We start from the raw sequence: 20,057 nt of genomic DNA on the forward strand, positions 1-20,057 counted from the left end.
GGGAGAGGTTGAAAATGTTAGTGAATACACTTGCCAGTTAGTCAGCGCATGCTCGCAGTACACGTCCTGGTAATCTGTCTGGCCCTGCGGCCTTGTGAATATTGACCTGTTTAAGGGTCTTACTCACATCGGCTGCGAAGAGCATGATCACACAGTCTTTAAGAACAGCTGGTGCTCTCATGCATGGGCATCTCTCGGCTATGCTTCCTTTTGTAGTCTGTAATGATTTGCAAGCCCTGCCACATCCGACGAGCATCAGAGCCGGAGTAGTATGATTCGATCTTAGTCTCCTGTATTGATGCTTTGCCTGTTTGATGGTTCGTCGGAAGGCATAGCGGGATTTCTTATAAGCTTCTGGGTTAGAGTCCCGCTCCTTGAAAGCGGAAGCTCTAGCTTTTAGCTCAGTGTGGATGTTGCCTGTAATCCATGGCTTCTGGTTGGGGTATGTACGTACGGTCACTGTGGGGACGACGTCATCGATGCACTTATTGATGAAGCCAATGACTGATGTGGGGTACTCCTCAATGCGATCAGAGGAGTCCCAGAACATATTCCAGTCTATGCTAGCAAAACAGTCCTGTAGCTTAGCATCTGCTTCATCTGACCACTTTTTTATTGATCTAGTCACTGGTGCTTCCTGCTTTAATTTTTGCTTGTAAGCAGGAATCAGGAGGATGGATTTATGGTCAGATTTGCCAAATGGAGGGCGGGGGATATCTTTGTGTGCATCTCTGTGTGTGGAGTGAAGGTGGTCTCTGGTTGCACATTTAGCATGCTGATAGAAATTTGGAAAAATGGATTTAAGTTTTCCTGCATTAAAGTCCCTGGCTACTAGGAGCGCCGCCTCTGGGTGAGTGTTTTCTTGTTTGCTTATGGCGGAATATATCTCATTCAATGCTATTATAGTGCCAACCTCTGACTGTGGTGGTATGTAAACACCTACGAAGAATACAGATGAAAACTCTCTAGGCTCTAGGTAGAAAGTGTGGTCTACAGCTTATCATGAGATACTCTACCTCAGGCGAGTAATAGCTTGAGACTTCCTTGGATATCGTGCACCAGCTGTTATTTACAAAAATACATAGCCCGCTGCCCCTTGTCTTACCAGACGTTGCTGTTCCATGCTGCCGGTACAGCGTATAACCAGCCAGCTGTGTGTTGATAGTGTCATCGTTCAGCCATGACTCTGTGAAGCATAAAATATTACAGTTTTGAATGTCCCATTGGTAGTTTAATCTTCCGCATAGGTCATCAATTTTATTCTCCAAAGATTGCACGTTTGCTATCAGAATGGAAGGAATTGGGAGTTTATTCGATCGCCTACGAATTCTCAGAAGGCAGCCCGCCCTCTGTCCCCTTTTTCTCCATCTCCCTGTCATGCAAATCATGGGCCTGTTCCAGAGAACGCAGTATATCGTTCGCGTCGGCTCGTCAGAGTTGTGAAAGGAAAAAATCTCAGTCCTAATGTCCAGAAGTTTTTTTCAGTCAAAAGAGACGGTAGCGGCAATATTATGTACAAAATAAGTAACAAAATAAGTTACAAACGACGCAAATAAACAAACAAAAAAACACAATCGGTTGGGGACACGTAAAACGTCTGCCTTCTTCTCCGGCGCCAATCACACACCAGGTCTAGTCTTAACTATGTTAGCTGTCAGTATTCAATGCTCATGACTTGGCCCAAGTTGAGACATTCCTGCTACCTTGGCTATTCCTGCATCATCTAATGAGTTATTACACTGATCTGTGTTACACTGTGACTGTTAAATCCAATATTAACCTGGTGGAAAACAAAGACACACACATGCTTGACTTTGATGAATTGATTTTGGATATAATACTCCTAGTCTATCAAGAGGAAGCCAGGTGATATCACATATATGTATAAAACATCATTGTCTCCGGCATCAGGAGCCTGCTGGAAATAGGGTTTGATTGTATGCTTAAGCAGCAATGTTGCTGTTCCGCTGCGCTCCATAGACTTAATCATGTGCATTCCACACCTGTATACATTCAAGGGAACCTCTATGTCTAGTAGTCCAACGCCACAAACAACAGGTTACAGTAATATCAACCACTAATAAAGAACAACAGTTTTTAATTAGTCAAAACATTTCCATTAAGCACAATTTGTCAAACCCCAATGGAGGAATCACATCTGTTCTGGTGGGTACACTCAAAAGCCAGGTGAGGTGAGAGATCAGCAGTGGTGAGGAGTAACGTTGTGGTCAGGGATCCAGCACACTGTCCCAGGAGGAACAGCTCAGTAATATCCAGTGAGTCAGACAGGCTCTGTGGAGGGGCAACTCACATCACAGTACTGCTCCTAAGAACTCAAACTGCCTTATTAAATCACAGTGCCTATTTAGTCGCTACACTGAAGGAACAATTTAAAGCTCTCAGGACATAATGCAAAATATTGACTATAGTGCTCATCGGCATACTGTAACTTGCAGCATCTCTTCATGCGTCTGATTTGATTCTGTGAAAGGCATAGGATTGATCCCTATCCTTGTAATGAAAAACGTGCTCTAACATTTAAAGACCAGAAAACAAAAAGTGCAGTTCTAGATGGAAGCACGCGAGTACACGTCAGGTTAAATTCTGATCTGTTTCAGATAAACAACTAGAGAGAAGCTCAGAACAGCCACATCTGGATTCTGTACAAATGTATTAACTATACAAACTGTACAGAATGCTAATGACAGCATTTTATATGAACAAAAATATAAGCACAGCATGCAACAATTCCAAAGATTTTACTGAGTTACAGTTCATATCCCTAATCTATGGATTTCGCATGACTGGAAATACAGATATGCATCTGTTGGTTACAGAGACCTTTAAAAAATGGGCCTCACAATGGTGCACCTGTGTAATGGTCATGCTGTTTAATCAGCTTCCTGATATGCCACACTTGTCAGGTGGATGGGTTATCTTGGCAAAGTAGAAATGCTTACTAACAGGGATGTAAACAAATTTGTGCACCACATTTGAGAGAAATGCATGTGGAACATTTCTGGGATCATTTATTTCAACTCATGAAATATGGGACCAACAATAAGTGTTGCATTTATATTTTTGTTCAGTATATATGGAAGGAAAACAAATACACGAAATGGACAAGAACTAGCTTGGCCTGTGGTTAATAGAATGCCTGATATCTTAATTTTTTGTAGCTGTTGTACATGGCCACAGAAAGGAAGAACAAATAAAGTAAACCAAACAAAACACTTAAATAGCAAATGTACATGCTCCTCTTGTTCTTATAATTTTCACAGTGATGGGGATAATGGGGTAACAAGGGTGTAGGGGTGAGGAAGGAGAGGGCGGCTGTAGTCCCTGTTCACGCAAGCTCTATGAAGCGTGCAAAGATGGCCTTGAGCACGGTGTCCTTGTAGGTGTCCGATGCGTAGAGTTCGTAGTTGCTTCCCTTGATGCCCAGGCGTGTGCCCTTGGTCCGTAATGATGCCTGTGGGGAGAGGGCAAGAAGATGCCTATTAAAATAGACAGATTGGGGTCAGGGACCCCTCAGGTACACCTGCTAATTGGCCACACATATACAAACTCAACACACCTTCACACACCAACCCCATCTGCCAGGAAACAGCCCAGGGACATGGAACTTCAAGCCATCTTTGCAGGTGAAAAGGCCTGTATAGTTTCTAGTTTTGTCTGACAGTGATGCACGGCTAGTTGCGGCCCTGGCCCTTACCTTCTTGCCAGCTCATTGCCTGCAGCATCATGTTCCCAATGTTAGCATTAGTCAGACCGTCTTTGGTGGGCTGCTCATAGTTCCTGTGTGTCAGGTGGTTGAGAAGAGATGGGAATTAATCAAATTATATTAAATCAAATGTAATTCATTTATTAGTTATGTTAACTTGAATTGATCAAGGCTATAGTTGGACAATAACATATGTTAGGGGAATATGAGACCCCTGCTTTTGAGATAGGGGGGAACAGCAGGCTGATAGAATTTCTTCTTCTTGGGCGCTGGTGGTTCAGGAACACCATTCTTATCCCTTCTTTCAGCTGCTCTGTCTCTGTATTTCAGCAACACAGAGAATCATAGAATAATATCAACATGATACAACTCAGAGGTGTCTTTGAATATCTCAACTTTCTAAAAGTCACCCTGTAAATGGTAGAAATCTTCAAAGAGTAGAGCCTACCTCTATATATTTTCTCTCCAACTCCTCCAGCTCGGCTTCCAATAGTTTGGATCGTCTGTGAATTTCCAAGTTTTGCTAAAACGATTTTAACAGAATAAAAAGGTTAATTCCCCCCGGGAACTATGCAATTCACACATTTAAAAGGCACGACTAGTCTTGGCATGAAAGTGCAACAGAATGTATGTTCTCACCTTGTTTAAGCTAAAGGACAATTGCACACCCTGAGCAGATGGCAGGGCTAAAAATAACCCAAAATATTTCCACCCAGACTCATAGAGATTAAAGTGTCATCCTGCTGTTGCCATACTGCAGGTCTGAAGCTGTTGGTGCCGCAGCAGGGCGTCTTCGCTAGGGAACTGCCTGAGACAGAGCAGATAGTCCAACTTCCTCCAGTCTGTCGGCCTGTCTGACCGCTCATCGCCTCCAACTCCCTGATCTGGGTCTGCTGCCTCCTCTGGGTCACTGTCCCCACTGTAAAATGCCACCAGGCTACTCTGCAATACACACACAAACATTTTACTACTAAGTGAGAACCATGCTACAGTACACAAGCCACTGGAGAATCGAGGGCCGGGCTTTCCAATAGGGCTAGATACACAGTGACAAGAAATCTCACAACAAGATGGCCTCCAAGGAGCTAAAAACACTCCTAATCCAAACTGCAAATATATTTGTTTGCATCCTAAAACGCTTCATTGTCATCTAAAGGTGTCTGCATGCTTCCCAGACGAACAGCTCAGAAGAGTTTGTAAATATATTATGATGACATTTTGTGACGTTTTTGGCCTTCGGTTAGGAATTTGTCGGCTGTTCGGGCACACAAAAAATGTTCTGGAGGCAAGTTGAAGTTCCAAGCCGCATTCTACGCCCCCTCGTCAGTGATTGGTCAACAGTAGGGTTCTTCAATAAAGTTATTGTTGTCATTCAAGGAGAGACGACTCATTTTCATGCACAGACGGGCGGCTCTGGCAGCTCAGGACAGACGGGCGGCTCCGGCAGCTCAGGACAGACGGGCGGCTCCGGCAGCTCAGGACAGACGGGCGGCTCTGGCAGCTCAGGACAGACGGGCGGCTCTGGCAGCTCAGGACAGACGGGCGGCTCCGGCAGCTCAGGACAGACGGGCGGCTCCGGCAGCTCAGGACAGACGGGCGGCTCCGGCAGCTCAGGACAGACGGGAGGCTCCGGCAGCTCAGGACAGACGGGAGGCTCCGGCAGCTCAGGACAGACGGGAGGCTCCGGCAGCTCAGGACAGACGGGAGGCTCCGGCAGCTCAGGACAGACGGGCGGCTCCGGCAGCTCAGGACAGACGGGAGGCTCCGGCAGCTCAGGACAGACGGGAGGCTCCGGCAGCTCAGGACAGACGGGAGGCTCCGGCAGCTCAGGACAGACGGGAGGCTCCGGCAGCTCAGGACAGACGGGCGGCTCCGGCAGCTCAGGACAGACGGGAGGCTCCGGCAGCTCAGGACAGACGGGAGGCTCCGGCAGCTCAGGACAGACGGGAGGCACTGCATCACTGTGCCACTAGAGATTCTGGGTTTGAGTCCAGGCTCTGTTGCAGCCGGCCGTGACCGGGAGACACGTGGGGCGGCGCACAATTGGGCCAGGGTCGTCCGGGTTAGGGAGGGTTTGCCGGCAGGGATGTCCTTGTCCCTTCACACACTAGCGACATCTGTGGCTGGCCGGGCGCAGTGCACGCTGACACGTTTGCCAGGTGTACGGTGTTTCCTCAGACACATTGGTGCACATTGGACACCTTGACAAATGTGTCACAAGCTAGATTAGCATTGGATATTGTGAAGCAGTTCTCCAAAATCTCAGGTTTAGTATTAAATCCTTCCAAATGTGAGATGTTTATTCTGAAAGGAGCTGTCAATCCAGCAGATGGTAACATCTCTGAAAAATATACTGTAACCTACCTCGGTGTAAAGATCACCAAAAATCTTAAGGCTGTGACTGATCTTAATTTGAATCCTGTAACTGAATCTATCAAAATAAGTATCCTCATGGTTAGGGAGGGATACATGTCTTCAAGGGAGGGTGCTTTTATCCAAAGCTGAGGGGCTATCTTGTGCATCCTATCTTTTTTAATCTATTGACATTCCAAATCCACTTGCTGTACCTTAGATAGGCCATTGTACAACTTCATATGGAAAAACAAGCCACGTAAGATAAACTGGGTTAAAAGGTACTAGAGAAATCCTCATAGTTTCTGGAATATTATACCTCATATGGTTATTCATAAGTTTGGAGGGCTTCATTTCTTACTACAATGTCCATATATTGTGATTAAACTTCCTGTGAAATTGGTGGCTTTTCACAAACATGCTTTAATGTTCTGGGCTTTGATGAAAAACACAACTTTTCACTTCATACAGTATTGTCACGCCCTGGTCGAAGTATTTTGTGTTTTTCTTTATGTATTTGGTCAGGCCAGGGTGTGACATGGGTTTTTGTATGTGGTGTGTAGCTTAGTGGGATTGTAGCTTAGTGGGGTGTTCTAGGAGAGTCTATGGCTGTCTGAAGTGGTTCTCAATCAGAGGCAGGTGTTTATCGTAGTCTCTGATTGGGAGCCATATTTAGGCAGCCATATTCTTTGGTTGTATTGTGGGTGATTGTCCTGAGTGTCTTGATGTCCTTGTTAGATGTTAGTTGGACACATGTATAGGCTGTTTCGGTTTTTGTTTGTTTTCGTTTATTGTTTTGTAGTGTTTGTGTTTAGTCGTGTTTTACGTTTGTTTAAATAAACATGGATCGCAATCGACACGCTGCAGTTTGGTCCGACTCTCCTTCACCATTAGAAAACCGTGACAAGTATTTGTTTTATATGGAATAATGGGTCTATATGACATAGAAACAAATTATTATTTTACCGTAACTGGTTCTCGAAAAAAAATAGTCCCAACATCTGCATAGTATGGAATAAAAGTGGGGCTTTTGATAGTCTTAAAGGGGCAATCTGTAGTTGCGACATCCATTTTTGGATTTATAAATTATATATATTAATGTAAAGATATAATGTAATCATGTTATTATATTTAGTAGAACATCCATATTTGGCCAGCTATGTAAACTTTAACATTGGTTTATCCTGCAATAGATGTTCAATTGGTAACATACATTTTTGTTTTCTTCTAATGCCTCTTCAGTGGAAAGTAATCGAAAAAGTAACTGAAAGGAATCAGATTATGTTACTGAGTTTGGTTAATCCAAAAGTTGTGTTACTGATGTCAATTTTGGAGAGGTAACTAGTAACTGTAATGGATTACATTTAGAAAGTAACCAACCCAACCCTAATGACAAAACAGCATGGTAGCAACACAACATGACAACAACATGGTAGCAACACAGCATGGCAGCAGCACAACATGGTGGGGACCTTTAACAGAATGTGACTGGCAGAACGGGTGTTGTATGTGGAGGATGAGGGCTGCAGTAGGTATGTCAGATAGGGGGAAGTGAGGCCTAAGAGTTTTCTAAATAAGCATCAACCAGTGGATCTTGCGACAGGTATACAGAGATGACCAGTTTACAGAGGAGTGTAGAGTGCAGTGATGTGTCCTATAAGGAGCATTGGTGGCTAATCTGGCCGAATGGTAAAGAACATCTAGCCGCTCGAGACCACCCTTACCTGGCGACCTATAAATTACGTCTCCGTAATCTAGCATGTTAGGAGGTGGTAGGTCTGGTGAAGTCCTCGAAGGCCGAGGCTTGCCCGAGGGTCAGGATAAAGATGAGTCTGTGACAGTAGGAGTGAAGTTTTTGGAAAAAATTGACCCTTGCCTTTTGGCTGATCCATTTGTGGTTTAAGGGTGTGTGAAAACAGAGTTGGGTACTGTGGAATCGGTGAGGGTAACCAGAAGTGGTCTTGTGTTAATTGTTTGTGTTTCTGCTGGTCAGAGGGAGAATGGCATATATTAAGGCGCTCTGCATTAAACGAATGTGGGCAAGAAATGGGAATTGTTGCACTCTCAAGAAAAGGGCGCCATTGAAAGGAGTGATTACTGGGGTAGCAGTAAATGTTAAAGTTTACCAACTGAAGGGGAAGATTCCTGCTGTTTGTGATGCTCATTGTTTGGTGCGACGCAGACAGGGTGGCAAAGGTGGTGAAACAGAACAGTCATTGTCTGTTCTTTTGAGTTTTGATGTTGAGTCTTTGCCCGACAAAGTGATGTTAGGCTATATAAGTTATCCTGTACGAGATTTTGTACCGAATACATTATGTTGTTACAGGTGTCAAGCTTATGGGCATGTTGCAGTAGTGTGTATGAGGGAGGTTACTAGGTGTGAGAAGTGTGCAGAAGGGCATGAGACAAAGGAATGTATAGCATTCCTGAGAGGAGTGGTGTGAGTAGAAGATCTGTACCAGTACAGAGAGATAGGTCAACAAGTGATATATGTTTCAGTAAGATTGGATTTTTAGCATTTATAGCAATGGTTACCAACTGTACTGAAGGGATGGAACATAAGTCACAGAGGCAGCAGGTAGCCTAGTGGTTAGAGCGTTGGACTATTAACTGAAAGGTTGCAAGATTGAATCCCTGAGCTGACATCCGTCGTTCTGCCCCTGAACATGGCAGTTAATCAGTCTTTTATAGCCAAGATCCACCCCCTAGTCGACATAACAAACCAGATGTTTTGAACAGGTCACAGGTGAGAATTTTTAAATGAGAAAGGAGTATCCCATAGCCAGATAGCATTCGCTATAAATTATCGTTCAGTTTGGTCCCTAAGACAAGGTTTCAATCTCGTTCCTGGCACTTCATAGCACAAAAACACCAACTCATCAAATGGCATAAATCAATTGTCAACTCCAGATACTCCCATCTCAAGTAAAATCCCTTCTTGACCCCACTCCTGGACAAGCTCACTGAGGGGAGTGAGCCTCTAGGTCATACACTATCCCAGGATAAGTGCAACATCAGAGATGACATACAATGGTTCCAGACACTACCACACACATCCCCCATTGCCAAAGGAGGGAGTGACTGACGCACAGACATTGTGGAGACAATGAATTGGTTCCCCATTAATCACACCATCCCTTCACATGGTTTAGAATAGGTAAAGACACATTCACATGGTTTAGAATAGGTAAAGCCACATTCACATGGTTTAGAATAGGTAAAGACACATTCACATGATTTAGAATAGGCAAAGACACATTCACATGGTTTAGAATAGGTAAAGACACATTCACATGGTTTAGAATAGGTAAAGACACATTCACATGGTTTAAGAATAGGTAAAGACACATTCACATGGTTTAAGAATAGGTAAAGACACATTTACATATGAAGACAATGTTCCCTCCTGTCCTCTTCCCTTTCTGATATTCTGCAGAGCACCAGGGACATGTAAAAGACAAGCCTGACCTCTCCCCTCTCTGGGCCCCAGGTGACTGACCCCCAGCTGAGGGAGGAAGTGCAACTGCCAACACCAGAGTCCAAAGGGATACATTCTAATAACAAGTATATCACATAAGCATATTATGCAGATAAGACATCTTAATTATCTATGTTACACAACTAATTCTGATTCTTCCGCCACAGATGGTCACCTGAATCAGGGTTAGTTTGGCAGCTGGGGGGAAAGAGGAGCGATTACGATAAAGGAAACCAAGTCTAGATTTAACCTTAGCCTGCAGTACTTGTATGAGGTGACTACCTCAAGCTCTAAACACTCAGAAGTAGTTATCACATAGCTAAGGGATCAACCCTACTCCTCAGCCAGAGCGTCCAGTGTGCGCTCTGAGTTTAGTACGATTTTCGTAAGATGTCTAGCTAATCATTTGTTATGCTAGCAAGAGATTGCATAGCAACAGCATCAATTTCCGGTAGACAGGCAAAACGTTAGTAGGCTCAACTGAAAGTATACTGTTCATTTACAGGATACTAAAATGAACTAATAGTAAGTAGTATATACTCATGTAATATACAGTATGTTAGTATGGGCATTTGAACACAGCTACTGTCTGAAGCAGTTTGCAGAGGCAACAAACCAGGCGAGAAGCAGAGCTGCGCAGCATTGGCTGTATTTTGCCAGCGCGAGTTTCTTGATTGTTTTATTCTTTCAAGTAAAAACTACCAGAATACAGTGGCTACAGCCCTACAATCGATAAAAACATAGCCAAATACAACTGAATTGAAAATGTGCCCCATATGTCTCTTCTGTGCCTAGGCGGAAATGATTTGCTGCAGTTTATCCTTCCATAACTAGAGTAACTCATCAACACCAAAAACAACATTACAATATAACCCAACTCAGATGTAGACTTACCTTATAAGTAAGCAATGTTATTAGACTAGTAGCCTTCTGTGTTACAGTTCCGACTTAGCGAGAAGTGTGGGTCAGTGTTAAGCTATGTGTGATGTGGTGGGTGTGCTGTGTGAGTGTGTGGGGATGCTGAGAAGTGTGTCTGTGTTAGGCTGTGTGTGTTGTCGGTGGTGTATTAAGTATTTCATTTGCATAAAGTTGTATAAAAAGTTGTATTCTAATTTCTTTAATTGTACCGAGTTGGAGCGAGCGGTCGCATCCGCATTTCGCTCCGCAGGTAGTATAACTTTTTCATTACATTTCATTATAGTACAACGGTTTGATTTGTCTAATCTTAGCAATTTCTTCTTAGCTAGCTACATAGCCGTCTTTGTATCAAAGATAATTGCGTAATTATCGTATTTCGTCGTCCTAACGTAGTCTTCACTGCTCTGCCCAGCAGCTAGCCAGCTAGCAAACCTCCACCGATTAGCAGCACTGTAGAAACTATTACACTCAACTGAACGACTTGATTAGTGTAGTGTTAGCTAGCTACATAGCTGTCTTTGCTGTCTTCGTATCCAAGATAATTGTGTAGTCTTAGAGTGATTATCTTAATTTACCGAGGTTAGCTAGCCAGCTATTTGTCGTCCTTAACTTAGGAGACACTGCTAGCTAGCCAACAGCTAGCCAACGTCTTCCGAATAGAACTCAACAACCCGGTCGCATTCCGCTTCGCTCCACAGGTAGTATCACATTTTCATTTAATTTCATTACAGTACAACGGTTTGATTTGTTTGATCGTAGCTAGCTACCTAGCTAGCTACATAGCCGTCTTTGTATCAAATATAATTGTGTAGTCTAGAGCGACTTTCTAGGTTAGCTAGCCAGCTATTGTCGTTCTTTTAACGCAACGTAACGTAATCAACACTGCTAACTAGCCAGCTAGCCCCCGAATAGCAGCACTGTAGAAACTATTACACTCAACGGAACGACTTGATTAGTGTAGTGTCAACAACGCAGCCACTGCCAGCTAGCCTACAAAGTCAACAACGCAGCCACTGCCAGCTAGCCTACTTCAGCAGTACTGTATCATTTTAATCATTTTAGTCAATAAGATTCTTGCTACGTAAGCTTAACTTTCTGAACATTCGAGACGTGTAGTCCACTTGTCATTCCAATCTCCTTTGCATTAGCGTAGCCTCTTCTGTAGCCTGTCAACTATGTATCTGTCTATCCCTGTTCTCTCCTCTCTGCACAGACCATACAAACGCTCCACACCGCGTGGCCGCGGCCACCCTAATCTGGTGGTCCCAGCGCGCACGACCCACGTGGAGTTCCAGGTCTCCGGTAGCCTCTGGAACTGCCGATCTGCGGCCAACAAGGCAGAGTTCATCTCAGCCTATGCCTCCCTCCAGTCCCTCGACTTCTTGGCACTGACGCAAACATGGATCACCACAGATAACACTGCCACTCCTACTGCTCTCTCTTCGTCCGCCCACGTGTTCTCGCACACCCCGAGAGCTTCTGGTCAGCGGGGTGGTGGCACCGGGATCCTCATCTCTCCCAAGTGGTCATTCTCTCTTTCTCCCCTTACCCATCTGTCTATCGCCTCCTTTGAATTCCATGCTGTCACAGTTACCAGCCCTTTCAAGCTTAACATCCTTATCATTTATCGCCCTCCAGGTTCCTCGGAGAGTTCATCAATGAGCTTGATGCCTTGATAAGCTCCTTTCCTGAGGACGGCTCACCTCTCACAGTTCTGGGCGACTTTAACCTCCCCACGTCTACCTTTGACTCATTCCTCTCTGTCTCCTTCTTTCCACTCCTCTCCTCTTTTGACCTCACCCTCTCACCTTCCCCCTACTCACAAGGCAGGCAATACGCTCGACCTCATCTTTACTAGATGCTGTTCTTCCACTAACCTCATTGCAACTCCCCTCCAAGTCTCCGACCACTACCTTGTATCCTTTTCCCTCTCGCTCTCATCCAACACTTCCCACACTGCCCCTACTCGGATGGTATCGCGCCGTCCCAACCTTCGCTCTCTCTCCCCCGCTACTCTCTCCTCTTCCATCCTATCATCTCTTCCCTCTGCTCAAACCTTCTCCAACCTATCTCCTGATCCTGCCTCCTCAACCCTCCTCTCCTCCCTTTCTGCATCCTTTGACTCTCTATGCCCCCTATCCTCCAGGCCGGCTCGGTCCTCCCCTCCCGCTCCGTGGCTCGACGACTCATTGCGAGCTCACAGAACAGGGCTCCGGGCAGCCGAGCGGAAATGGAGGAAAACTCGCCTCCCTGCGGACCTGGCATCCTTTCGCTCCCTCCTCTCTACATTTTCCTCTTCTGTCTCTGCTGCTAAAGCCACTTTCTACCACTCTAAATTCCAAGCTTCTGCCTCTAACCCTAGGAAGCTCTTTGCCACCTTCTCCTCCCTCCTGAATCCTCCTCCCCCCCCTCCTCCTCCCTCTCTGCAGATGACTTCGTCAACCATTTTGAAAAGAAGGTCGACGACATCCGATCCTCGTTTGCTAAGTCAAACGACACCGCTGGTTCTGCTCACACTGCCCTACCCTGTGCTCTGACCTCTTTCTCCCCTCTCTCTCCAGACGAAATCTCGTGTCTTGTGACGGCCGGCCGCCCAACAACCTGCCCGCTTGACCCTATCCCCTCCTCTCTTTTCCAGACCATTTCCGGAGACCTTCTCCCTTACCTCACCTCGCTCATCAACTCATCCCTGACCGCTAGCTACGTCCCTTCCGTCTTCAAGAGAGCGAGAGTTGCACCCCTTCTGAAAAAACCTACACTCGATCCCTCCGATGTCAACAACTACAGACCAGTATCCCTTCTTTCTTTTCTCTCCAAAACTCTTGAACGTGCCGTCCTTGGCCAGCTCTCCCGCTATCTCTCTCAGAATGACCTTCTTGATCCAAATCAGTCAGGTTTCAAGACTAGTCATTCAACTGAGACTGCTCTTCTCTGTATCACGGAGGCGCTCCGCACCGCTAAAGCTAACTCTCTCTCCTCTGCTCTCATCCTTCTAGACCTATCGGCTGCCTTCGATACTGGGAACCATCAGATCCTCCTCTCCACCCTCTCCGAGTTGGGCATCTCCGGCGCGGCCCACGCTTGGATTGCGTCCTACCTGACAGGTCGCTCCTACCAGGTGGCGTGGCGAGAATCTGTCTCCTCACCACGCGCTCTCACCACTGGTGTCCCCCAGGGCTCTGTTCTAGGCCCTCTCCTATTCTCGCTATACACCAAGTCACTTGGCTCTGTCATAACCTCACATGGTCTCTCCTATCATTGCTATGCAGACGACACACAATTAATCTTCTCCTTTCCCCCTTCTGATGACCAGGTGGCGAATCGCATCTCTGCATGTCTGGCAGACATATCAGTGTGGATGACGGATCACCACCTCAAGCTGAACCTCGGCAAGACGGAGCTGCTCTTCCTCCCGGGGAAGGACTGCCCGTTCCATGATCTCGCCATCACGGTTGACAACTCCATTGTGTCCTCCTCCCAGAGCGCTAAGAACCTTGGCGTGATCCTGGACAACACCCTGTCGTTCTCAACTAACATCAAGGCGGTGGCCCGTTCCTGTAGGTTCATGCTCTACAACATCCGCAGAGTACGACCCTGCCTCACACAGGAAGCGGCGCAGGTCCTAATCCAGGCACTTGTCATCTCCCGTCTGGATTACTGCAACTCGCTGTTGGCTGGGCTCCCTGCCTGTGCCATTAAACCCCTACAACTCATCGAGAACGCCGCAGCCCGTCTGGTGTTCAACCTTCCCAAGTTCTCTCACGTCACCCCGCTCCTCCGCTCTCTCCACTGGCTTCCAGTTGAAGCTCGCATCCGCTACAAGACCATGGTGCTTGCCTACGGAGCTGTGAGGGGAACGGCACCTCAGTACCTCCAGGCTCTGATCAGGCCCTACACCCAAACAAGGGCACTGCGTTCATCCACCTCTGGCCTGCTCGCCTCCCTACCACTGAGGAAGTACAGTTCCCGCTCAGCCCAGTCAAAACTGTTCGCTCCTCTGGCCCCCCAATGGTGGAACAAACTCCCTCACGACGCCAGGACAGCGGAGTCAATCACCACCTTCCGGAGACACCTGAAACCCCACCTCTTTAAGGAATACCTAGGATAGGATAAGTAATCCTTCTCACCCCCCTTTAAAGATTTAGATGCACTATTGTAAAGTGACTGTTCCACTGGATGTCATAAGGTGAATGCACCAATTTGTAAGTCGCTCTGGATAAGAGCGTCTGCTAAATGACTTAAATGTAAATGTAATTGTTTAAAACTCTCAGTTTTGCATAAAGCATGAACATGTGTTAATATGACCACTCTATCCTAAATTATTGGGCTTATATTACTGAAATATGTATTCCTTACTGCCTAATTTGCATATGAAGTGCTTAATTTTGATTTGCATAATGTAACATTTTAATGTAATATTTTTTATTTTATTTGAATCCTCTATGTGTTCTACATCAGCCCTGAAAACGTCATAACAATATGACCATCCTATCTTGAGATATTGGACAAAACATGTTGAATTTAAGAATCCACAGGTGATTTGGTACCATTATTGGTACCATTACAGCCATTATTGCTGTCACACCAGCCTTCCCTTTGGCTCCCCCTCCTGTCCAGCTCAAGCGTTTGGCATCGCCAAACTTATAGCTGCTGCTGAACCTACTGCTGGCTTGCTAATTGTCTATAATTTCTACCTGTTGTCTATTCCATGTGCACAACAGCATGTGAAATTTATTGTCAATCAATGTTGCTTCCTAAGTGGACAGTTTGATTTCACACAAGTGTGATTGACTTGGAGTTACATTGTGTTGTTTAAGTGTTACCTTTATTTTTTTGAGCAGTGTATTTTGAGCACAACAGCATTTGGTTTTCGTCCCGCTTTGTTCTATGGTGCTTAAATAAATTCAGTAGTTCTAAACCTGCGACATAGGCAGGTTTCCATTGACCCAGTTATATTCGACAAAACCAATGTAGCAATTAATATATTTTTTTTCACATGTGTAATGAAAATGGCAGGGGTGGATTTGACTTTTGTTAAACTTTCTTTATTGTGACAAATTACGATGTAACCTGTATTTTTTTAAAGAAATTATAATTGCCGAATCATTTTGAAAGTACGCGGGGCACGTGATGTCGTCACGTAACCATAAAGCGCCACTCCACATTTAATTCTAAATGCCTACTCTGCTTGCAAAGTCATTTTCAACTATAACAATTGTTCTTTCAGGACAAGGATTGTCTTGACTTTCAAGAATGCCTGAACTGCTTCGCCTTGCTTTTCTGGTTGGCTGGCAAGTTTCACCATTCAATTATTTCAGATCTACAGGAGTGAAAGTTTCACCATGGCACGGACCATGGCGATATTTTGCCACACGTGACAATTATTATAATAGGGTCAAATATTAGTCAATTATTGCATTCTATCCATGCAGGCTTTCATGGGCTACCTGAGACATGAAATGGATGCAGTGCCTTCAGAAAGTATTCACAGCACTTGATTTATTCCACATTTTGTGACACAGCCTGAATTCAAAATTGATTCCATATATTTTTTCTCTCTCACCCATCTACATACAACATGTTTTCAGAAGTGTTTGCTCATATATTGAAAATGAAATACAGAAATATCACATTTACATAAGTATTCACACCCCTCGGTCAATACATGTTAGAATCATCTTTGGCAGCGAGTACAGCTGTGAATCTTTCTGAGTAAGACTCTAAATATTGCACACCTGGGTTGTGCAATATTTGCACGTTGTTCTTTCTACAATTCTTCAAGCTCTGTGAAGATGGTTGTTTATCATTGCTAGACAGACATTTCCAAATCTTGCCATAGATTTTCAAGACGATTTAAGTCAAAACTGTAGCTAGGCCTCTCAGCAACATTCAATGTCATCTTGTTAAGCAACTCCAGTGTATATTTGGCCTTGTGTTTTAGGTTATTGTCCTGCTGAAAGGTGAATTTGTCTCCCAGTGTGTATTGGAAAGCACTAAGTAGACTGAACCAGGTTTTCCTCTAAGATTTTGCCTGTACTTAGCTCTATTCGGTTCATTTTATCCTAAGAAAAACTCCCTAGTTCTTGCCGATGACAAGCATACCCACAACATGGTGCAGACACCACCAAGCTTGAAAATATGAAGACTGATACTCAGTGATGTGTCGTTGTGTTGGATTTGCCCCAAACATAACACTTTGTATTCAGGACCTAAAGTTAATATCTTAACCACATTCTTTGCAGTTTTACTTTAGTGCCTTAACAGGATGTATGTTTTGGAATATTTTTTATTTTGTATAGGTTTCCTTCTTTTTACTCTGTCATGTAGGTTAGTTTTGTGGAGTAACTACAATGTTGGTGATCCATCCTCAGCTTTCTCCTATCACAGCCATTAAACCCTGTAACTGTTTTAAAGTCGGCCTCCCGAGTGGCAAAGTTGTCTTAGGCACTGCATCGCAGTTGCTAGCCTTGCCACTAGGGATCCTTGTTCGAGTCCAGGCTCGGTCGCAGCCGGCCGCGACCGGGAGACCCATGAGGAGGCTCACAATGGGCCCAGCAACATCCGGGTTTGGGGAGGGTTTGTCTAGCAGGGATGTCCTTGTCCTCTAGCGACTCCTGTGGCGGGCCGGGCATGCACGCTGACACTTTCCTCCGACACATTGGTGTGGCTGGCTTCCGGGTTAAGCGGGCATTGTGTGAAGAAGCAGTGTGGCTTGGTTAGGTCGTGTTTGCATGGAAACCAACCTTTCAGGTTTATCCAAGTTGGATAAAAAAAAGTCAGGACAGGCCGGGTGGCAACAGCAAATGTGTCAATAAACTTCCCAAATGTCTACAAAAACATGCTAGACAAGGTGGGATCTTTTTGTATCTGTAGAGTTAATTGTGCGGTGAAAAAGCTTGTATGTGCAAATATTGATATAATAACCAAGTCAATTTGGAGCCACGCGATATTATGTAGACCTCTCACTACAACTCGGGAAAGCATGCCGTTTTTTAGGCTACGGATGAACGTGAAATTGCACGCCATTAGCTTGATGCTCCTTTCCAATAAATATCGAGGGTCTTATTTCTGGTCACATGATGATCAATGCTTGGCTGAGCTTCTTCTTTTTTTTTTTACATTTGACATTTTTATTAACAACAAATCAATACAGAAAGTACATGAGGGAACACAAGTATATATAGATTTTATAGATTATATACAATGGACAATCGAGCTAGGGAGTTGTTAGTAGAGTATTTAACTGTCTTAAAATACAGTTACATTTATTTTTGTAGGGTAAGAAAATTTGTTTTTTTGTTTGTAAATGTACATTTGTGTATAGGAAATTTGGCCAAAATAATAATGAAATTAATTACATAAAAAATGTTTCAGCTTATTTCTATCGTATGTAAAGACTCCAAGCAGTACATCTCTCCACAATAGTGTAACATTTTCATAAATGTGTTCAATTATAAATCTACTGATGTCTTGCCACAGTTTTCTTACATGAATACAATGCCAAAAAAGATGCAACACTGTTTCTAGGTGGTCATTACAAAAGGAGCAATTTGAGTTGATGTTTTCCTTAAACTTCTTCATATAGTGGTTGGCAGGATAATATTTATGAATCATTTTAAAGGAAAACAACAGATATTATCAATAAATCCATTCCAATAAGGCATGACATAAGGTACAACATCCTGCTGAAACAAGGTTCGTATCGCTCTGTTGTTGAATGGACCAAAAGAGAAACAAATCTTTCCTACTGATGAGTCAACAGGGTCAATAGAAGGTAGGCTCTCAGGGTCAGGTCTTGACATGTTGACATGTTCCTGAATAACATAGCAACACCTGAGGGAATGGCATCTAAAACAATTGCAAAATCTTTAGGTGTTACAGGGACCTTGTAAAGTGATAAGAATTCCTTATAACTGAGTAAAAGACCCTCTGCATTTACCAGTTGGCTCACCAATAGGATATTATTTCAGAACCAATATTCTAAAAACAAAGAAGTATTTTTATATAATATATCCCGATTATTCCATATATAATATCTGTGTGGAGAAAAATTGTGTTTATAAATTAAGGACCAGAACAAGAGAACATGCCGATGAAAGGCAGAAAGTTTCACTGGAATTTTGTCAATATTATAATTGCAAAACAACATGAAGTTAAGGCCACCAAAAGTAGAGAAGACATGATGAGGAATACAATTGAATGACCACAATACAGATAGAAGTGGGTCTTCTTAGGAATTGTTTTATCCAATTGATCTTAAAAGTATTATTTAAAGTAGTAAAGTCCAGAAGATTCAGTCCACCATTCTCATGTGTTCATTACAACAGTTTTCCTAATGTAATGGGTACGGTTTCTCCACAGAAAGTTGAAAAGCATCTGGTCTATCTCCTTGTTTATTTTAACATCACGATTTAAAGATAGAGCACCATATGTTAGTCTAGAGATACCTTCAGCCTTGGTTATTAGGGGACTCTACCTTTTAAAGATAAGTCCCTCTGTAGCCATTGATTTAGCTTCTGGGTATTTTTAATAAGAGGGTTAAAATTATATAAGCCTCTAGACTTTTGACCCTTTGTAATTGTAATGATGCTTGGCTGAGTTGTCGCCTAGAGCGCCAACCTGGTTGCGAGCACACATGCCAATACCAGAGTAGGCACATTCGCTATACAACGCAACATTTTATGACAAAACTATAAATTGAGTTGAAAATGTGCTGAAAACCAATTTAACTTGTATTTTTTATTCAGTACTTGGGAATGTAACAGCAAAGGTTATTTTTCATGTGCACAACATCATTACACACAGCCTTGTATCCTCAATGAGTCAATTTGATAGAAATCTCTGGGGAGATTTTAAAAAATATATATGGATTTCAGAATATTTCAGGTGAAAATCTGTAGCCAATTGGATGGAAACCTGATTTTTGTTTCTACACAGAATATAATTAAAAATGATTGCCTGATGAATACCTTTCTGATGCATTTTAGCACAGGAGGCTGGTGAGGGGAGAACTGCTCACAATAATGGCCAGAATGGAGCTTGTGCTTGATGTATTTGATACCACTCCACTAATTCCGCTCTAGTGATTAGCACAATCCTGTTCCCTAATTAAGTTGCCACCAACCTCCTGTGTATTTCAGTCACTTCAAACCATGTTTCCTTCAGATTGAAATACTATCAAAAGTACTATCAGGCTGATTTGTAAGACTGTCATAGTCCCAATTAAAAAAGTAAACATGGGCCTTTGATTACATGAACATTTTTACATGGTGGGGTCACAACTTGTTTTTTTATCAGAGGGGTCGCAGGCCAATAAAATTTGGGAACCCCTGACTTACCAGTTAAAAAGTATTGCTAACGGCCTGGCTTCCATAGCCTGCTGTATAACACTAACAATTAAAATAGCTTAGAATATTTCCCTCTGCTTCCTACTTTAGTTTTGGGCCAGCATACAGCTAAAGTCGTTAGCCATGTTGTGATTCCCAAGAAATGTTTTCTTTATGTGTATTCTAGAATATATATTCAGATGAAACTGTCGCCAATTGGATGGAAACCGAGCTCCACAAATCACTAGCCAGTATTGCT

At 43.8% G+C, this 20,057-nt stretch overlaps 1 long non-coding RNA gene across 1 annotated transcript; it reads right to left on the minus strand.

Moving 5' to 3' along the window:
• Window positions 1–2,129: 2,129 nt before the first annotated feature.
• LOC118399779 (uncharacterized) lies at window positions 2,130–10,700 on the minus strand. Its single transcript, XR_004828907.2, has 5 exons — window positions 10,449–10,700; window positions 4,364–4,666; window positions 4,173–4,247; window positions 3,716–4,043; window positions 2,130–3,472 (listed from the first exon to the last, which is right to left on the minus strand). It is a non-coding gene; the product is annotated as an uncharacterized LOC118399779 (long non-coding RNA).
• Window positions 10,701–20,057: the final 9,357 nt, after the last annotated feature.

The sequence above is a fragment of the Oncorhynchus keta genome, chromosome 21, assembly GCF_023373465.1.
Source record: "Oncorhynchus keta strain PuntledgeMale-10-30-2019 chromosome 21, Oket_V2, whole genome shotgun sequence".
NCBI classification, from domain to species: domain Eukaryota; kingdom Metazoa; phylum Chordata; class Actinopteri; order Salmoniformes; family Salmonidae; genus Oncorhynchus; species Oncorhynchus keta.